General features: G+C 38.6%; 1 protein-coding gene across 2 annotated transcripts in view; it reads left to right on the forward strand.

The window, feature by feature from the left end:
* SMYD3 (SET and MYND domain containing 3) overlaps positions 1–19,114 on the forward strand; it is a 409,715-nt gene that overhangs the window by 299,721 nt on the left and 90,880 nt on the right. Inside the window, exon 1 of one of the 2 annotated variants that reach the window (XM_058836537.1) lies at positions 18,711–18,821. The exons of the other annotated variant lie outside the window; for it this stretch is intronic. The gene's annotated coding sequence lies outside the window, so the exon portion shown is untranslated. Of the gene's footprint in view, positions 1–18,710; positions 18,822–19,114 lie in introns of those variants that run through there. 2 annotated transcript variants of the gene reach the window in all.

The following is a 19,114-nucleotide window of genomic DNA, read 5'->3' on the forward strand; positions in this document are numbered from 1 at the left end:
GCAGGCAAAAGACCTTTTCCAAGGTCTCATTACTCTGACCACTCCCGAGAAACATCTCTTCTCAGCAAAGGATGTTTTCCAGCACAAAAAGATATCATTGACTGTGAAAGCCAATTACACAAGCAGTGATTCCTGCTGCCCTCGTTACTGCCCTACCTTTTGGACTGATGCAAGTGTTGGCTAAGTAGGGGTTTGATGTAGAGAAGGGGGAGGTGGCTGACACAGATACAATAAGAAAAAAAGGACACAAAAATAAAAAAATGTGCAAGTGCATAGATAATGAGTTAATAGTAATAAATCTATGCAATAAACTCCATGTGTTCAAAGATGATGAAAAAATACTTTAAATATTTTTCAGCTTCCCTACAGAGTTATGCTTTTCTTATGTCAAACCTTGATCTATAGTTCTATGGAGAAAAGAAGCATTTGCAATGTTAAAACAACCCCTTTCACTTTAGATTTAAAACAGGATGACAGAAATATAAACATTGTATTAACCCATATTGATTTCTCTTTTCTTTTGGAGCAAGAGGAACAAAAGTAATAAGAAATCTTGAATTTTGTTTCAAAGCCAGTCCCTTCATGCTTATTCTGAAAGTTTAGTCTTTTATGTGAAAAAGTGCCTGCTGACATTATTGAGTACATAAGTCAATGACAAATTTTCCACTGAATTAAATGGAGCCACAATTTCATTTCAAGGTATCAAACCAGAATTTTAAGTATGTTCTCATCTGCTTTTTGTTTAAATATAAATTGAAAGCATAAGAACTGAATGGTAAACTATATATTTTCTAGATTATGCTGAGGAGCAGATTAGTGATTACAATTTGGCATTAGAATTAAACAGGAAGTAACCAAGCTGTTTATCCCCTTCTTGAAATATTTTGGATCTTCCTCTGAAATTTATTTCCTCTATGAGAGTTCAATTACTCTGCTCCAGATTTAGACTTAGGTCTATTCTGCATCATTTCTCAGTAAATGTTCAAAGTAGGATCATTTTTGTAAGAATGCCACATAAGATACAGATGGGATTGGATTCAGTGTGCTGGCTGGTTTTTGCAGCATTCTCAGCAGAGGGCTGTGTTGGTGGAAAGTCAAAGCACAGCAATTTGTTCACACCCAGTCTGGCAAAAAAAATGAGCATAATTTGTCATTTGGGAGCTAGTATGCAAGCAAAAGAATGCTTTTATGTGACAGGCAGGTCTGCACAGGTGTTGGTGGATCCAGCCAACAGCTACAATATAGGCTAGGCAGGTACTTCCTTTGGGGAAAGAGAAACATGAACTTTTTACCTGATTACATTTGTGTTCTCTCAGAGAGTTCTTCTGCCTTGAGAGAGTCCTACCTGCCCCTTCCTGTCATCTGGGGGGGCTGAGTTAGCACCCTTCACCCACCCTGCACACATGTAACATAAAGCTGTCTCAGCACTTAGCTGTGTATTGCTCCTTTAGAGTTGCCCAAGTGGATTCCAGCAGCATACACCCCAACACAGACTGTACCAGCTCACCTGCGCACAGCCAGCTGGCCAATATCACAGTTAGCTGCTTTGGCTGACACTTGAATTGAATTATTAGTTGTTGGAATAACAGACTTGCTTAGAAGCATCTGAGTGGTGGCTTTGTAGATGTAGATGTGAAAGAACCTCAAGTAGCCTATGTTAGGTAGTTGTTAGAATCTGCCTCCTTGCTTGCTTAGAGTATTCTTAGGAGACATTTCAGTCAGAATCTTGGTCCAGAAGCACCATGGTAGTCGCAGGTACAGGTACAGGTACAGATTAATTCAGTTGAATTCTATTGAATATTACAGATTCCCTGAAGCTTCTTTTTAGTGTTGCCACTGTTATTTGAAATTTCTGTTATTGAAATTTAGATTCTGGTCCAGTTTTCTATCAGCCACAAACATTATAACTCACAGTTAAATGGTAATAATACAGTCATTATAGTTGCTAAGCTGGCTGTGTGAGTTAGAGGATGATAAGTGATATAATAAAATAATGAGAAAATTCTACAAATTCGGGATTATGGAGATTGCATTATTGCTGTAAATGCAGAGATAGCTATTGTGAAACATAAGGATGAATCTCTGAGGGTATATTCTATCTAATCAAAACATTTCCCACATGAAAAAGTAACAAAAACAATAAAGTGATAAAAGCAACATTAAGCTACATAAAGATGTGATATGCAGACAAAGAACCTCTTTTCAAAGAAGGTTTCCAGTTCTGAAAGGCAATTATGGCTGTTTGGTCCCCTCAGAGTTCATTAACAAACACTTGGGAGCACTGATTAGGGCCTGTATCTTTGTTTTCCCACCAGCATAGCAGAAATAATTAATGGCACAAAATGTGAAAAGATGGACTAAGAACTTGGTATTAGTCTGTGGGACATATTCATAGCTTTAAGCTAATTAAACTGAAACTCTGAAAAAAACCTCTGATCCTCAACAGTTGATCATTTTCTCTTTTATTTTATTTGGAGACTATTGAACAATATCTATACCAGACAGGAATAGAAGAATGTTGTTTAAATTTGTTTACTCCCTTCAGTGAAGAACTGAATTTAAGACCTTCAGAATTTAGATTTTTACAGAGCTCTAAGAAGCCAGAATAATTATTTATTTATATATATTTTTTTCTGTCATTCTGATCATGCTTCAGAGTTTGGACAAAATCAGAAAAAAACTCTGATTTAGATTTTTGAAATAAATCAAACCCAACACCTCCTTAAGGTTCTGCAGTTTTAAAACACTCTGGTCTTGCCTGTTCCTTCCATTATCAGTAGTTTTTTTCCCCATGGTTCATAAATTTCCAGTAAACCTCAGAGTAATATGCCAAGACCACAGATAATGCTTGTTAAACTAAACCCAGCCCATAATGATTATTAATTATTTTAAGTGCTTCCTCCCTAGGTTTCTTTTCCACTATTGGCAGACTGAGTTTGAGAAAAGCCAGCTAGCTGAATACCAAGGAACATTTGCAACTTAAAAACAGGGAAATCATTAGAGTTATTTCAGATATGAACTGCAATTTCCATCTGTTTTGCTTCATGGATTTGTCTGTGGCTTCCCATGTGACATCTGATTCCAGGACCTGATGCAAAGTCCTCTAAGTCAGCAGGTTCACCATGGATTTTGGGAGACTTTGGACTATGTCGTTGAATTCTACACCTGTTCTTACATCTGTGGATGTTACGATGGGTAGAGGCCACCTTCCTAGGTCTGAAAGCTCATGGAAAGCTCATGAAGTTTTGCTGAAACCTTCTTTCCATAACTTCAGGCCTACCTCTGGTTTAAATCTGGGTCTTTTTCAGGACATCTCACTCAAATCCCAGAGCTGAGGGCACTGTCCTGACTCACACACTACCTGACCTAAGTGTCACACCCCAGCGCCTTTCTTGAAGAAGAGCTTGTACAGCCAAAACTTGTCTTTCTCTTCCCCCTCCACACTGTAATCTGTTGCTCTGATGAAAGACATTAGCTTCACTTACACATATTGCCTTGCCAAAATACTTAACCCATCAGGAATACACTGATGTCACTACTCAGCTTCTGAGCTTGCCCTCTTCCTTAGTCACTGTGTCTTAATTTTGACTGGAATGACTTTGGCCGTCCTTGAATTGTATCTGCAGAGTGAGCTGCTGAGAAACCACCCTTTCCTAGGAGCAGCTTCTGCTCGGAGCTCCACTCCATCTCCTTCTCTTTTGTTCCTTTTGTCATCCTTCTTTTTAACTTCCTTCCTAGATCTTTTTCAATAGAAAAGGTGCCTGGGGACCTGCACTAAATAGAGATGTGAAGAATCAGTGTTTCCCTCCCCTGCTAGCTGCGGCTGGGCCCTGGGATATAATATGCAAATCTAGCAAGGGGTATGTTCTCCCTCCTTCCTTCCTTCTTGTTTGGGGACAGGATTTTCCCATCTCCTTATCTGGCTGCCTTTAACTTGCATTTCACTTGTATACTTTAATTAGCACATTCCTTCTAGCTTGGCTGGCTTTTTCCTGTTTACAGCATCTCCACAATTGCTACCCAGCTCTACAAATTATACACTGCATGAGAAGTACTCATTGTAAATATGCCTGTTACTTGGCTCATCAATTCTAGTTCACTGGGAGCTTGGAGTATGAATTCTGGTTTTCACATTAATAATGCAAAGAGTAACTTAGTACTGAAAGTGACTTCCTAAATAGCCTTCTTTTTTTCTGTGTTTCATGGTACTGCCATACCTGAGTAGGTATTTCCAAGAAAGAAAGTTCAGATATATCAGATGAAAAGACTATATGAAATTAACTATATATAGAAAATTAAATCAATCACTTTGTAAAGAACACTAAGGGACAGAGTGTGAGAATACAGCTTGTTAAAGGCATAATTTGGCTCATATTGCTCCTCATGAGGAAGATGAGAAGGGCTGTGATGTAACCCATTACATCTGTCTGCAGATAAGAGCAAAACACAGAGATGAAAGGAAGGAATAAAAATTAGGTTCAGAGCAGCGTGTCCACCTGGCCAGGCCAGATGTGCAGGGTGACAAGTTTTTACAATAAAGGAGCATCTGCAACATTAGTTGATGTGGGGCTCAAAATATTCTTATTTAACAAGTTACAGTGTCAAGCAATGTGAAATCTTGTGTAGTGAATTTAAAAATACTTTTGGATGAAAGATTATGTACAAATGGTGGATGGTTTTGTAACTCTTAAATGATACATCAAGATTTTGGAGAGGTCCTGATAAAGTATATATCTCTGTACATACATAAAGTATACATACTCTGTATGTATAAGCTACAAAATCAGAAAACTAAACTATGCCTCAGGCAAATTCTTTTGAGAGTAAATTTGATCTGTGATTATGTAAGTTGATAAATACTTTACTTACATAAAACTTCCAGAAATACATTCAAAATGTGAAGTGCCTTTCCACTTTGTAATACTATTGCACAGATCATAGTAAAGTGAATAAAAGATTGGTGTATGTAGTAAGGAACACACAGAATTTAGCTCATGCTACTTCTACAGCTCAGTGTGAATTGTATGTATCAGTATCAGAATCAGTGGGAGAACACAAAACTGTCTGCAGCACTGAGCTGTGGCTTCCATAGAGTGCATAGGAATGGTATTCTCCAAATTAGTGCATCCCCTAAAACCATCCCACCACTCAGTCCCCCTCCAATTGAAAGCACAAAAGGCCAAGATCATGGGTTGAAATGAAAACAATTTAACAGCAGTGAAAAGCAGTAACAGCAATGATAATAAGAACAAAACATATAAGACAAAGAAGCCCTTTACATGTAAAATAAAACAGTACTGGACATTTTGCCCACCACTTTCTCCTGCTGGAAGGAATGCCCTTCTTCTTGGAAGTCAGAGAGATCCTTTCCCCCAGCCCTGGCAATGATGTGAGGTGGTATTGAATTGCATTAAGGTCCTGACCAAGACTAGGACAAGTGCTAGGAGAGATCCTGGGTTTAGGAACTGTGTGGTAGCCATGAATACTGAAAGAATTTATAGTTTAGAGACTGAGGTGGGCTTTTGTTAGACCATCTGATATAATTGGAAAAAGATCAAAAGTTTACCTGTTATTTTCTCTGACATCAATCACTCTTATGAAAGATACTTTAAGATACTTTTGTCATACAAACCTCTTCTGTTATATTTATCTTTCTAAGTGTAAAGGACATACCTTCTTATGTCAAATGTGCACTTTTTGATAATAGTTACTTCAGCCATTGTATGTGGCAAAGATAAAGAAAATAAAGAAAGTAGCTTTGATGAATGTGTAAGCAGTTTAACCCAGGCAGACTTTCCAGGCAGTGCTTATTAGAAAGCACAGATCTCTGGTGAGCAGAGATTGCAGTGGAGTGGCTAGAATTGTACTACTCAGTGACATGAAGAAGCACACTGAAAGGTTTAAACTGAAAACTGCAGATTTAATTTTGAGACAATAATCAAAGGTTGGAAAAGAGATTAAAGTGTTTTTTTTTTCTCATTCTGAAAATCATAAGACTTAGGGTGATAATCCAGTCTTTTTGTGAAACACAGACTGCAACATTTCAATTTCTTTCATTTAGGCCAATGACTTAAGGCTGAATTAAAACATTATATTTTGGAAACATACATGCTCTGGATTTAAGAGTGCAAGTATAGAAGAATTTATCCATGTTCCTCAAAACTTTTTCAGAAGTGTCTCTGCTAACTTATCTACTCAGTAGATCCTTCTGCACCTTCTCCCCAAAGGCTGAGATTTTTTGCAAAATAGATTGTGACCAATTGCTTTTCTGTTCTTTATGTGCTTAGAATTTCTTAGCACAATGATTTTTAATTGTTTCAACCTTCACTTGAAATTCCATTTCTATCATCTATAGCAGCATAGGTGTGAGCTGCATCTTATATGGAAAGGGAAAATAACAATGGCTGTGTCCTTGCTTTACTGAGCAGTCAGAAATGACACAGGAGAGCAACAGAAATGTCAGCTCTGCAGAGTTTAGTTATGATATGTTTCAGTTGAGTAAATGTAACTGGGCAAGAGAGGAACAGTGAGCACTAGGGAGCATACAGGACAGTGATTTTTCTTGGTTTGTAAACATGCAGAACAGTTACAGATGTACTGGACCATACTTGGTTTGGCCAGGGTAGAGTTCACTTTCTCCATAGCAGCCCTATGGCGCTGTGTCTTGGAATTGTGGCTAAAATAGTGTAGAAAACACACCCATGTTTTGGCTGTTGCCAAACAGCACTGAAGCAGCCCCAAAGCTATCTCTTTTACATTCTCTGCCCTCTCCTAGTGAGCAGACTGGGGGATCTGGAACACAACTGGGACATCTGCCCCAAATCAGCCAAAGGGATATTCCATACTGCATAACATCTTTATCAACAGCAGAAACCCCTGGCGTGGGGTAGCGGTGAGGATTGGTTATTAAAGCGTCTTTAACTCAGATCACATTTTTCTGCTTTTTGTCTTCCTCTTCTCTTCCTCATCCTGCTGAGGCTGTGGTAAGGAGTACTGGGTGGGCACTTTGTTACCAAACAGGGTGAACCCATGGCACAGCAGTTACTGCACAGGTTGAAGGAGCATCAGGTTCTGTGGCCCCTGGTCCCTCTGACTGATTTCCTCAATAAGGATATGACTAATTGACAGTTCTGTGTTCTTAAACTCTGACTCACTGAGGAACACTTTCAGGCAACCAGAGCACCAGGAAAAGTACTGTGCAGTTAAATGTCAGTGCCTAATGCTTTAGGATATATATTTACATATGGTAAGTCATCCAGTTACCATCCTTTATTCTCCTGACAGATTTGAATGAAACATAGTTTTGAATGAAACATAATTTTTTCCAGAACAGGTGCTTTTATCAGATAGACTGATTTAATAATAATTTGATACGTAAGTACATTCTTCATTTTAACTGCCTGTAGCACTTAGAATTTCCTGTCAAGCTGATGCCACAACTGAATGCATGCCCCTCACATTATATCTCTCACTGTATCCATGCCACCAAAAAATTCAATTTAATCTTTGGGTATCTGTTCTTCACAAGAGGAAATGTCTGACCTGACAAAGAACAGGAGTAGCAAGGACATTTTGTGCCACAGCCACCTAGCTGAGATGACTGATGAAAGTGGAAGCTGGAAGAGTTATTTCTAGTATGGAGATGAGGCTGGGAAGTCTAGCAGACTAGTTGATCACTTAAAATTCAACTTTGCAGCATCATTCAGAAGATGAGCATAATTTCATTTCCGGTTTGAAAATTTTAAACTTAATTGATTGAGTTTTCTTGTCCTTCCTTGGTGACGATCTTGTCGTGCCCAGTCAATTAAAAGTTGTTTAAAACCTGGAATTAATACTGTAATATAGAAAGAAATTGAACTTCATCAGTCATGAGCATTTTTAAAACTAGTGTTTTCCTCTGATGCTGAACAGATAGCACCATCTGGCACTCAGCTTGAAACTTCTGTGGAGAGCAAAGGCAGGATGTATGGTTTTTTATGCTGTTTTCAGTAGCTGAAACTGTGGTGAGTAGAAAGTGGTGGCAGAGGTGGACCTTTTGTATTACAAATATAGAAATTTGCATTCCAGCTGGTCCTCAGAGATCAGAGGGGTTGGATGTGACTAGTCTTGATTTCTGATTATGAAAAATTAGTTATGATTGATGCTTTATATCATTCCTGTCATTCCTATCAAAGCATAGACAGTTATTTTGGAAACACTTGTGATCATCCTACTATTGCCTTTTTGGGAAAATGCTTTTGAATACCTTACTGGACTAGCACAAAATGATCTGCAATAAGGATGGTAATGATGAACATGTGGGCAACTGAATGTTTTTTTGCTTAGTTCTGCAGGAAATTTTAATGCTGCCCTAGAGTACTGCTGAAGATGATTTTAACCCAGAATTCTTTGTTTCCAGTGACTTTTTGGTGTGTGTATATATATATATATAATAATATTCTACCAGCAGTAGTGGAAATGCTTTTTAGTACCAGAGCAAATATTGCACCAATTTTAATCTCTTTGTTTAAAAAAGTGGTTGATATTTAAATATAATGATTATAAATAAAAGTTGGAGGAAAATTCCTTAGGAGTGGAAGAGAAAAAATTCCTTTTTTATAGGGCAAATGTTATTATGCCAAAGGACTGATGAAATAATATCGAGAAAATATAATCTATTTTTTCGTTTTCTGTAAATCATCTGCTCTCAGGTATAGAAAAACACTGGATCAAAGCAATTTGAAGTCAGTGAGAATTTTTCCATTGAGTGTCATGAGCTCTGTGTCAGATGCTTGTGGCTTATAACTTGTGCTAACATGCTGGACATGGTGAAGCTGTTTCTCCACTCTTCTGTTGCAGAAATTGGGGAATTATTGTTGTTTTTCTGCATCACAGTTTGCCAAACAGCCAATAGGCTTTACCTCATCCTGTGCTGATGAGCAAACTAATATCTTTTGGTGACTCCTTTCAGCCTGGACAGAGACCAAGCATAATGTTTGCCCCTCTAATGCCAACACATGATGGGTTTGGGTGTTACAGGACAGATGCTGAAGACAGCATGACCTTAGTCATGACAGTGCTGGGCATCTGCCTATGATAGCAGATGTTGCTGTCTTCTTCCTAACTTATTCTGATGGCCTTGGAGACCAAGGACAATATGAGAGAATTTTAAAGAGAGAATTTACTTCTCAATAAATGAAATAATTTTGTTGGGGATGCTTGAGACACATGAATAAGCAATTCCTTGAAAGAATAGTCATCGCTTCTTACCCACTCATTACCACCCACAGGAAGAATAATATAGATCTGTTTGTTCAGTGATGACAATCTTTCATGATTACATTTCTATGATGTTATTAAGGGGAAGATAATTCCTCAATTCAGTTGGTTTTGAGCAAGTAAAATTACAAGTATTTGGGGCCTCTTTTGAGAAGACTTTTTCTTCCCTTGAACCAAGAGTTTCTTAGCACTTAGTATTTGTTATACTTTTTCTTTTCCTCTTGTATGAAAGCATAATTGAGTTAAAATAATCTTTCACTGAGAAGTACTTAATTTACAATAAGCTTAACTCTACTAATTTTATCTGTCACACAAGATGCTGCTACCTTGAAAAGATGCATTTAAAAAAACTTGCTGTTTTCTTCCCTGGAATAATTGGAAATCACAGTTGGTTAAGCAACATTACAGAAGGTCATGTTTTTTACAAATAAAAAGAAGCTAGAATTATCCAAAATAGTTGAAGAAAGACCTCTGAATATTTTTTTGTGTAGAAGCACATCTTTACATAACAGTGTTTGAGAAATTGGTGTCTGTCTGTCAACCATATGAGACAGTCTAATCAAAGTCAGTTAATTCTGTTTAACAGTTCAGAAATGTTTGAAACAGTAATGTTTAGCTTGTTTGGGTTTATGTCACATGAACAGATTTTGCATTCCAAGGGGTTTGGCTGTAGCTTGACTCTGGGCTTATTCATTGAAAAAAACAGGGTGTCACATTAGGGCAAGTTGTAGGAAACAAGAACAAAGGGCTTGAGTTGTTGTTGTTGTTGTTGCATCACATTCATATGAAATGGTATTGTAAGCCTGACAGGACAGGGAGAAAACAAAGAAAACTGGGATACAGAGCTGTAGAGTTGGATAAAACAATTTCTATTAAATGCATTGCTCTGGGTCACATAGAGGGTAAGTGATTTGACCAAAACCACAGAGGAAGTATGTTGCAAGTCAAAGGCTGGAAAATTGTTGCTTATGTTCTCAGTTATTTTTCTGCAGGAATTAGTGGGCATTGCAGGCAAATAACACCTTTTTTGCTCACTCACTGTCTTTATCACCCTCATCCTATACTTGCTACATTTTGTTTTACCTTTTTATGTGGCACTAAAAAAAAAAAAAAAAAAAAAAAAAAAAAAATCAATCCAGGAAGGCAGTAGCTGCTATATTTTTACTGATGTGCCACAGTTTCTGAAAACCCTATTAGTATATTATGTATTCTGCATTTGGCACCACTAGAATAATGACTTTTGACTGAGTGTATAGCCAGGGGACTGTCCTAATTTGCATTGTTACAATTTTAACTAATACAATGATATCCCTGCAGGTCATTTGCAACCTGCATAATCTATTTGCTGAAGCAATGTCATGTAAATTAGAATTGTGAGAAGATGATTGTAAATTATTAAGTTAGCATGTCTTTAGAAGCTACTGCCCTTGAGCTGAGATGCAACTGATTGTTGCAAGCCTCTCTTTCATGACAGGTAAACTCTAACTAATTTAATACTAATTTAAGTCACTATGCAGTGCCTGACTGTCTGACCATACCTTACAATCTATTTCTTTAAATACTTAGATTTTATTTTTTTTTCACTATGAAGTCTGAAGTTGCTCACAAGCTATCTAAAGCTTCTTTATCTGACAGAGTCAAGGTCACACACTTGACTTGGATGTTTCAGAAAATTAATTCTGTTCAGGGATGTGTGTGTGGCACTGGAGGCTGCTGCTGGCATTAGATTCTGTTTCAGTGCAGGTGCATGGCAGCCCACCAACTAGAATGGCTGCTCTGGCACGGGAATTGAGCACTCTCTCCTTGGGTACAGTGTGGCCTCTGTATCCTCTCTACTGCCTCTGAGTTTGCTGTTTGCTGAAGTAAACAGTGTTAGATGTTGACATCTTTGTATTCAGTAAGTAAAGTGGACTTTTCTTGGAAGTGTCTTAAGTGTTGCCATTCCCTACTAAATGTGTCTATATATATATAATTTTGGCACATTTTGGAATGAAAGCTAAGGCAAGAGGCAGAATGATCACTTAGAATTCTTTTTTTTCAGTCTAGGCTTACATAGTGCTGGCACAGGCGCAGTGTTTTTGTGGCCCAGTGAAGCTCTTCATAGCCACAGAGTAATCTTCAGAAGAAGGAGATTTTCAGAATGAGACAATAAACAGATATGTGCTGTTGGGGGAGCTTTTGGGACAGGACAGGCTTCCAGAATACTGAATGCAGCCTGGTAGTCGGAAAGTGCTCAGATCCTACAATGAGCACTGCCAAAGTAGGGCTCGAGCTAGACAGTTTAAAAACCTAGACAGAGATTGTATCAGGCGTATTTCTAGAAAATAATTATGCACATTCTTTTGAAAATATAGAACAATGGTGAAAATTGTATCATTCATCAGGCATGTTGGTTTTAAAAACCAAGAGATGCTGTTAGAGCCTGAGAACAGATACATGGTATCTTTGTGAGAGATTCACAGACACTTGATTTCATTCATCCACCCACACAGTCTGAGATAAGCATAAGAAAATTGTTCTACTTCAAGAAGGGAAGTTAACTGACTTGAAAGCTGTCTTGGAGGTCAATGACTTCTGTGATAAATCTTCTACATTTTTATTTGATCAATATGCTGATGTTTCCACATAAGAGTTGGTTGGTTTTATGTTTTCATGTTCTCAGAGCAGAGAATCTACATTTTGACAAATATACTGCTCTACAGTAAAAAAGAATGCTATCAATGAAACTGCTGTCAGTACCAATTAATGTACTTATTCTTTCTTGTGATAATGATTAATTCATTCTAACTTTAACAGAGATACGTGTTAAAAAGAAATGAGAGTGAATCTCAGACAAAAAGAATTCAGCAAATTAGTTTGGCCTAGGTACAATATTTAACATTACAAAGAAATCAACCAACTTCCTCCCTAATTATATTACGTTTTTGTCACTGTGTGATGGATCCTTCATTGTTATAAATTATATCAGTACCATGTGAAATCTGCTTGAACCATGTTGATATGCACAACTGAGGAATTGATCCAGTGTTAAAAGCACCTATTGGGTCTCAGAAGTTGGATGGTCCTAATTGTTTCAAGCATGGTCACATTAGCACAAGCATCTTCTAGTTGTTTCTTGACAAGAAATCAAATTAGCTCAATAGTATGATATGCAACTGTTTGGCATCACCATTAGAAACATTTACTGTCATTTTAGAATAATATCTCTATTTGTGTTGTTGGGTGTGCTTTGTAGTGATGTGGTTGGTTGAGCTCCAAGTGCCTGAGTCATGCCAATTTAGAATGAGACTTCATTAAAAAAAGATCTTACAAATAAGAAATTCCTGGAAAATAATTCAGAAAACTCCCCAAATCTCATAAACATTATTGCTTAAGTTAAATGTGATTGAATTGTATGAGAATGGCATTTCTATAAAACAGTCAAGATTTTGCAAGATGACATTTACTGACAAAGCAGTTAAATCTAGTTTGCAGATTATCCTTGGTGTTCCTGTGAAGGATCTTCTCCTCTCATTTGGCTGAACCTCAGCTGCTTTTGATTATGATTTCCAGAAGAGATATTGTCTGGGTAAACATAGTTCAGGTACCCTGTCCTATCTAACACCAACCTTTTTTACTTTAGTTAAAATCTTGCTTGAGAACAAAGTGTCTGGTCTGCTAATCCAAATGTTTTTGCACTCCTATATTCATGGCATCTACAGAGTTGCTTTCAACTGTCTTGCAGGAAAACTGAAGTTCCTGAAGGCAGAATGAATCATTCAAGAATTTGTATTTTTCTTTTACTTGGTGTTATTATTGAGGCTTATGGACTGATCCTAGAAGGGAAAACTGGTGTTTCCAGTGAGTCTATGATCTGCATGACAAGAATTGTCTTTTTTTCCTGAAAAAGCCTTGTACTTTTGGCATTATGTAGGAGGCTATATGCAGTATGCATACCTGTAAAAACATATATGAAGGCTTCAGAGAACCCAAAATTTGTTTAAATTATTTGTGAGATATGATGTATGCTTGAGAAAATGGGTGTATGATCAGAAACCAAAATTTTTCTCATAGTTTTTAAAAAGTTCCATATCGATTTGAATGAAGACTCTCTTGGTGGGAACTTATGTGAAAACAGAAGGAAATCAGTTACCATTCATCCCAACCTGTTCCTCCTATATTTCATTGTGCATTTTCAATGACTCCAAGAAAAACAGTTCATAGTATTTGTCCACTGAAAATGAATAGCAGTGAATTTTCTCTAGATACATATATTATTGTCCCACATGTATTATTTTCCTACACACACTTATATGTGCCATTTATATGTGTTTTGGTTCTCCCAAGAAAAAAACACACTTTTTTTCTTTTTTTTCTTTCCTAAAATTCATTATAGATAACTTGTATTGGAGCCAGAAACTGTGCATGCTTTCAATATATAGACAAGAGTATAATTTTGGAAAATACACTATTGATGACAAATTGTTTTTCTTGTGTCACAGCAAACGCTTGACTATTGAGGGCTATTTGCTCATGAAAGAAGAGGAAGGGGCAAGACAGCCTTTTAAATCTTTTCACATTTTCTTCTTTCATTGAATGAAAATAATTTAAATTCTTCCAGAATCTTGTCACACCTGTTTTGAAGGCATCTGTTTACTTACTAGTTTTCCACTAAAGCTGCTTTCTGTACTGCTTTTGTTTGGAGTCCTCATCCATCATGGAGGGTGGGGAGAAGGAACAGAAAGTATTTTCTGTCAGGTGAATTACTATGTTTTTATTGTGATTCTGTAGTAATCCTTTTCATAGCAGTATTTTGCTGAGACCTGGTTCACTGAATAAAGCAACTCGTGTAAATTGACCCTGTGCACCATCAGTGCGGGGACTCAGGGCAGGGATGGGGCAGGGACAGGGCAGAGCCCACTGGTGACTGCTGGGCACTGACAAGAAGCTCTACCACATTTGTGCTCTGACAGCCTCAGGACTGCCTCACCTCACTAGGAGACAGGACCCAACTCAGACCTTCATAGACCCTCAAGTCAGAAGTGTTTGGAAAGTGTGGATGCTAACAGGGCACACAAAAAGGCACACCAGCTGTGTTGGGTTTAGTACTGAATTTGGAGCCTGACATCTTTAGCATTGGGTGTATTTTCTGGGTACTTTCCTGGCCTGGAATAGTTACGCACATTTGAGGGTGTAGATATTGCACCCTCCACTTGCTCCCCATCCTGTCGGGACCCAAGAAGGCTGTTCCCCATGGCAGCCACTCCCTCACCATCAGTGCTGTGGGTGTTGAGAGGCAACATCACCCTGCCAAGGCAGGCTGCAGCATATGGGTGGTGAAGGTCACACAGTAAGAGTCCAGTGGGATGAAATTTAATTGGTCCAGGTTCTGAGTCCTGCATTTTGGCCACAAAGCCTGCCTGCAATGCTGCAGGCTGGGGATGGTGTGGCTGGGCAGTGCCCAGGCAGAAAGGGACCTGGGGGTACTGGTGACAGCCAGCTGAACATGAAATTGTGCCCTGGTGGCCAAGAAGGCCAATGGCCCCTGGCCTGTATCAGGAATAGTGTGGCCAGCAGGAGCAGGGAGGTCATTCTGCCCCGGTACTCGGCACTGATGAGGCAACACCTTGAGTGCTGTGTCCAGTTCTGAGCCCTCAGTTTAGGAAGGACACTGAGACGTTTGAGCATGTCCAGAGGAGGCAATGAGGCTGGTGAGGGGCTTGGAACACAAACCCTGTGAGGAATGGCTAAGGGAGCTGGGGGTGTTTAGCCTAGAGAAAAAGAGACTCAGAGGTGACCTTATCACTCTCTACAACTTCCTGAAAGGTGTTTGTGATCAGGTGAGGTTTCTTTCTCCAGGCAGCAACTGACAGAATGAGAGGACACAGCCTTAAGCTTTGCCAAGGGAAGTATAGGCTGGATATTAGGAAAAAGTTATCACGGAAAGAGTGATAAAGTACTGGAATGGTCTACCCAGGGAGGTGGTGGAGTCACCATCCCTGGATGTGTTTAAAAAAAGACTGGATGTGGCACTCGTTGCCATGGTCTAGTTGTGGTGTTAGGGCTGGGTTGGACTTGATGATCTTGAAGGTCTCTTCCAACCTTGTCATTCTGTGAATTCTGTTGAAGGTGGGCTGTGCAGCTTCTCTGTGCTCTGGCATATCACAGAATCACAGAATAGTTAATGTAGGAAGGGATTTCTGGAGATCATCCAGTCCAATCCCCCAGCCAAGGCAGGGTCACCTCGAGGAGGTTGTTCAGGAACACATCTGGGTAGGTTTTGAATGTCTGCAGAGAGGGAGATTCCAGGGCCTCCCTGAACATCTTGTTCTAGTGCTCTTCTCCCCTCAGTGTGAAGGAGTCCTTCCTCATGCTGTGGTGAAATTTCTTGTGTTTTAGTTAACATTGCTCTTCATTCTGTCACTGGGCATCATTGAAGGCAGAGTCTGGCACCATCCACTTGGCACCCACATTCGAGATATTTATATGTGTTAATGAGATCCCCTCTCAGACTTTTCTTCTCTAGACTAAACAGGCTCAGCTCCTTCAGCTGGTCCAGACTCCTCATCATCTTTGTGGCCCTCCTCTGGACCCTCTCCAGTAGCTCCTTGTCTTGTGCTGTTTGGCTGCTCTTGTCCCCAGTACTTCAGGGATTTCCCTTCGTGCCTTGTGGTTGAGGTTTTAAGAGCACTCTGCAGCTTTAGAGGTTTTGGCTGCTGAGGAGATTTTTTTCCCCTCTTCTTTGTGTTGCCCCCTTTTGTGTTTTCTGTTTGATGAGTTTGCCATGTAATGGTCATGTAGTAATCTGCATAAGCGGAGAAAGGCAAGTGCAGACTGAAAATGTACCAGAGAAAGAGAAGTGTGTTGGAGCTACTGCCTGATTTCACAGCATGATGCAGCCAAGACAGAAGACATGAAATAATACATGGGCCCTTAACTAGCATAACATGAGCAATGCTGTGCCTGCAGCTGCATGACAGTGCTACACCATCAAAATGTGCCACAGGGAAGTGTAGAACCAGGAATCCTATTTCAGTTGTTGATTTTATGTTGTTTTTTTTTTCAAATAACATTAGGGGTTTCTTTCTTTCTAACTGTAAACCTTTTGGATACAGTCAAAGACTTAAACAAAACGCCTTTGTATGCCAGACTGCTGATGAGGTGCTTTGTGTCCTTGGTGTTACATTCAACATCTTTATGATTCAATTCTAGGTTTTCATTCTTCACAGGAGTGTTGTAACGCTTAACTAATTAATGTCTACACATTGCTTGATGTCCTTGAACAGATAGAAATAAAAAGCTACACATATATATAACAAAAAATAGTACTTCAGGCCTCCTGAACTCTGGTTTCAACCAGAAACTGAATTGCCAAAGTGAGGAGCAGGAAAGACGCTTTATAAGAAGCTAAAATGAGGAAAGGATATCCAAAAGTGTTACTTTTTTCTTTTCTCCCTACTGATGAAATGCTCCATTATTTTACTTCCTGAATTTGAGACAAGAAAAATAACAAAAATAGTTATTCCCATGAGATTACACCAGGAGAAGAAAATAAAATTTTATTCCTAAAATAATAATTCTCACTCTGGTCTGGGTGACAATTTCTATATGGGGTAAAAAATAAAGAATCAGTATTTTCTGAGGTTCATTGTTCCATTAATTGATACTGTATTAGGGCAGGATTTCTTCCATCTTGTCTCTGGCATTGTGATTTACATTTAGCATCTATGTTGCAATGTAATGTAATCAACTACAATAAGATAAAAGGATTAATATTTAAGTCAGCACGCATGTCTGCAGACCTAGCAACTGTCACAATTTTAGTATTCAAGCGTGAACTTTTACTACATAGTTCATGGTTGGCTCATGGAGGTCAAAAATAGCAACAACAAGAAGGAAAGGCTTGAGCTGATTTTAAATGAATTTTGACATATTTATAATCTGCTATCAGGGATTCCAAAAGTAAAGAAAGAAAAGATAGAAAATAAAAAAAGGGGGAAAAATAAAGAAAAAATAAGCTGCTTTTAGAGGGGAAATGAAGGGAAGGAACAGGCTCAGATGTTTATTGATTTAAATATGTAGCATTTTTATTTGTGAATGATTTTGAAATTGATAATATCTCAGCTCATTTACCGTGCAGTTAGTTACTATGGATACTTGGTTTGGAAAATGTGTGGCTTTATGGCTAACTTCTGCCAAAGACCATATTGTTAAATAACATCTCTTTTTTTAGACAAACACATGAAGTGGCATGAGAGTATGTTCACAGTCATGCACACAGATCTCTAGAGAGAAGTCTGAATAAGTAAATATCAGTGTGCTTTATTTCGCAATTGTCATTTTACATGTCTTAGGATAGATGTGCCTGATTTGTATAAATAAAGCTTTTTAAATAATGGCTTTTATTTAGAAATTCAGTCTTTATTTTTTGTTTTAACTAAAACAACCCTGTTTCTGTCTTTCCTTATACTGGTAGTGATTCAGCTCTCCTAGAGCCTGTTCAGCTTTCTTGACCTTTGCTGTTTTTATCCAGTCTTAGGGAAGTATTGTGGAATGGATCATCTTTTAGTTATCAAGACCAAGTGTTCTTCACTTGATTTCCCACTTTAACATGTTTCCACTGGTAAAAGACTTCTGCATTCATTTTGTTAAGTATTGTCAAGTACTACTCAGTGGCATATATTAATAAGCAGCATGTAAAAAAGTCACCCTGAAGAGTTGTAATTGACTTCTTCCCATCTCATGCACAGATCCTGGGATTGGTGCTGGGTCTTCTTCCTTGGGTATCCTCCCAATAACCAGATTCTGCATGAAAATCGTATGTGTATTCAATAAAAATAAATCTAAGGTTAACATTTTCTTTCTTACAGTGGTCCCACTGAAGGGACTTAAGACACAGTAAGCCATATAACACAACTAGCTGTAACTGGAATAGCAGTATTCAAGTGAATGGGTGGGGTTGCAGGGTGGCTTACTGAGGTGGGTAAGAAATTGCAGCAGTAACCTGTGAGCCACCCTTTCGAGGTTATTGAGAAAGCTCAGCTGAAAACAAAACTTCTCTGTAAGTGCTTGCACAGGGCTTGAGCAGGGCCTCTGCAAAGCTTGGAGGTTTCTTTCTCCATCATCAAATGATAAATAGTTTGTACAGTTAGGTGACAATCTGAACCTTTTTACTTGTAAATCAACAGAAGAGAATAGTTTTGTGGTCAAGGTGTCAGTACTCATTTGTTCAGTCATTCCTACAATAAGACAATTGGCAGTGCAGTATCCATGTGATGGATGCTGACCAGGTGCAAAGGTGTCAGTGGATGGACTGCAGTATTTCTACGGCCCTCTTTCCAAGGCAAGGTGTATGGTTTACATAGACCCAGCTGTCCCACTGATATTAACTCCTCAGTTAATAAAAGACAGATTTTGTGAATTAGTGATCTTGGAGTCAGGGGACCTTGAGATCCACGGTCAGGTGAAGCTTCAGCTTCAAAGAGTTGATTTCAGCCCTGCATTTACGTGCAGAGGCAAAAGCTGCTGCTTGCCACTGATTGCTGCACTGACGCCTTTGAGATCACACCAGCAGGCGCTTACAGGTAAGTATTGTGTCTGAGCTGGATTGCTGCTTAGAAGTACTGAGGGAATTAAGTTGCGCAATAATTTTAAAAGCAAAACTCTACCTATATTCTTTTGCAGTCTGCATATGGTAACACATTTGAGCTGCTGGTGGAGCCAGCAAGGTATTAACCTCGACTGGTATTTTGCCAGATTCTCTCCTTCATACTCTAACCAGAAAGTGTTAATAAGTGCTAATTACAAAGCAAGCTAGCTGTTTGGTCTTGGTTTCAAATACATCATCTCATGTAGTTTTGGGTTCTATTTTATTTCT

The sequence above is a fragment of the Poecile atricapillus genome, chromosome 3, assembly GCF_030490865.1.
Source record: "Poecile atricapillus isolate bPoeAtr1 chromosome 3, bPoeAtr1.hap1, whole genome shotgun sequence".
In the NCBI taxonomy this organism is placed as follows: domain Eukaryota; kingdom Metazoa; phylum Chordata; class Aves; order Passeriformes; family Paridae; genus Poecile; species Poecile atricapillus.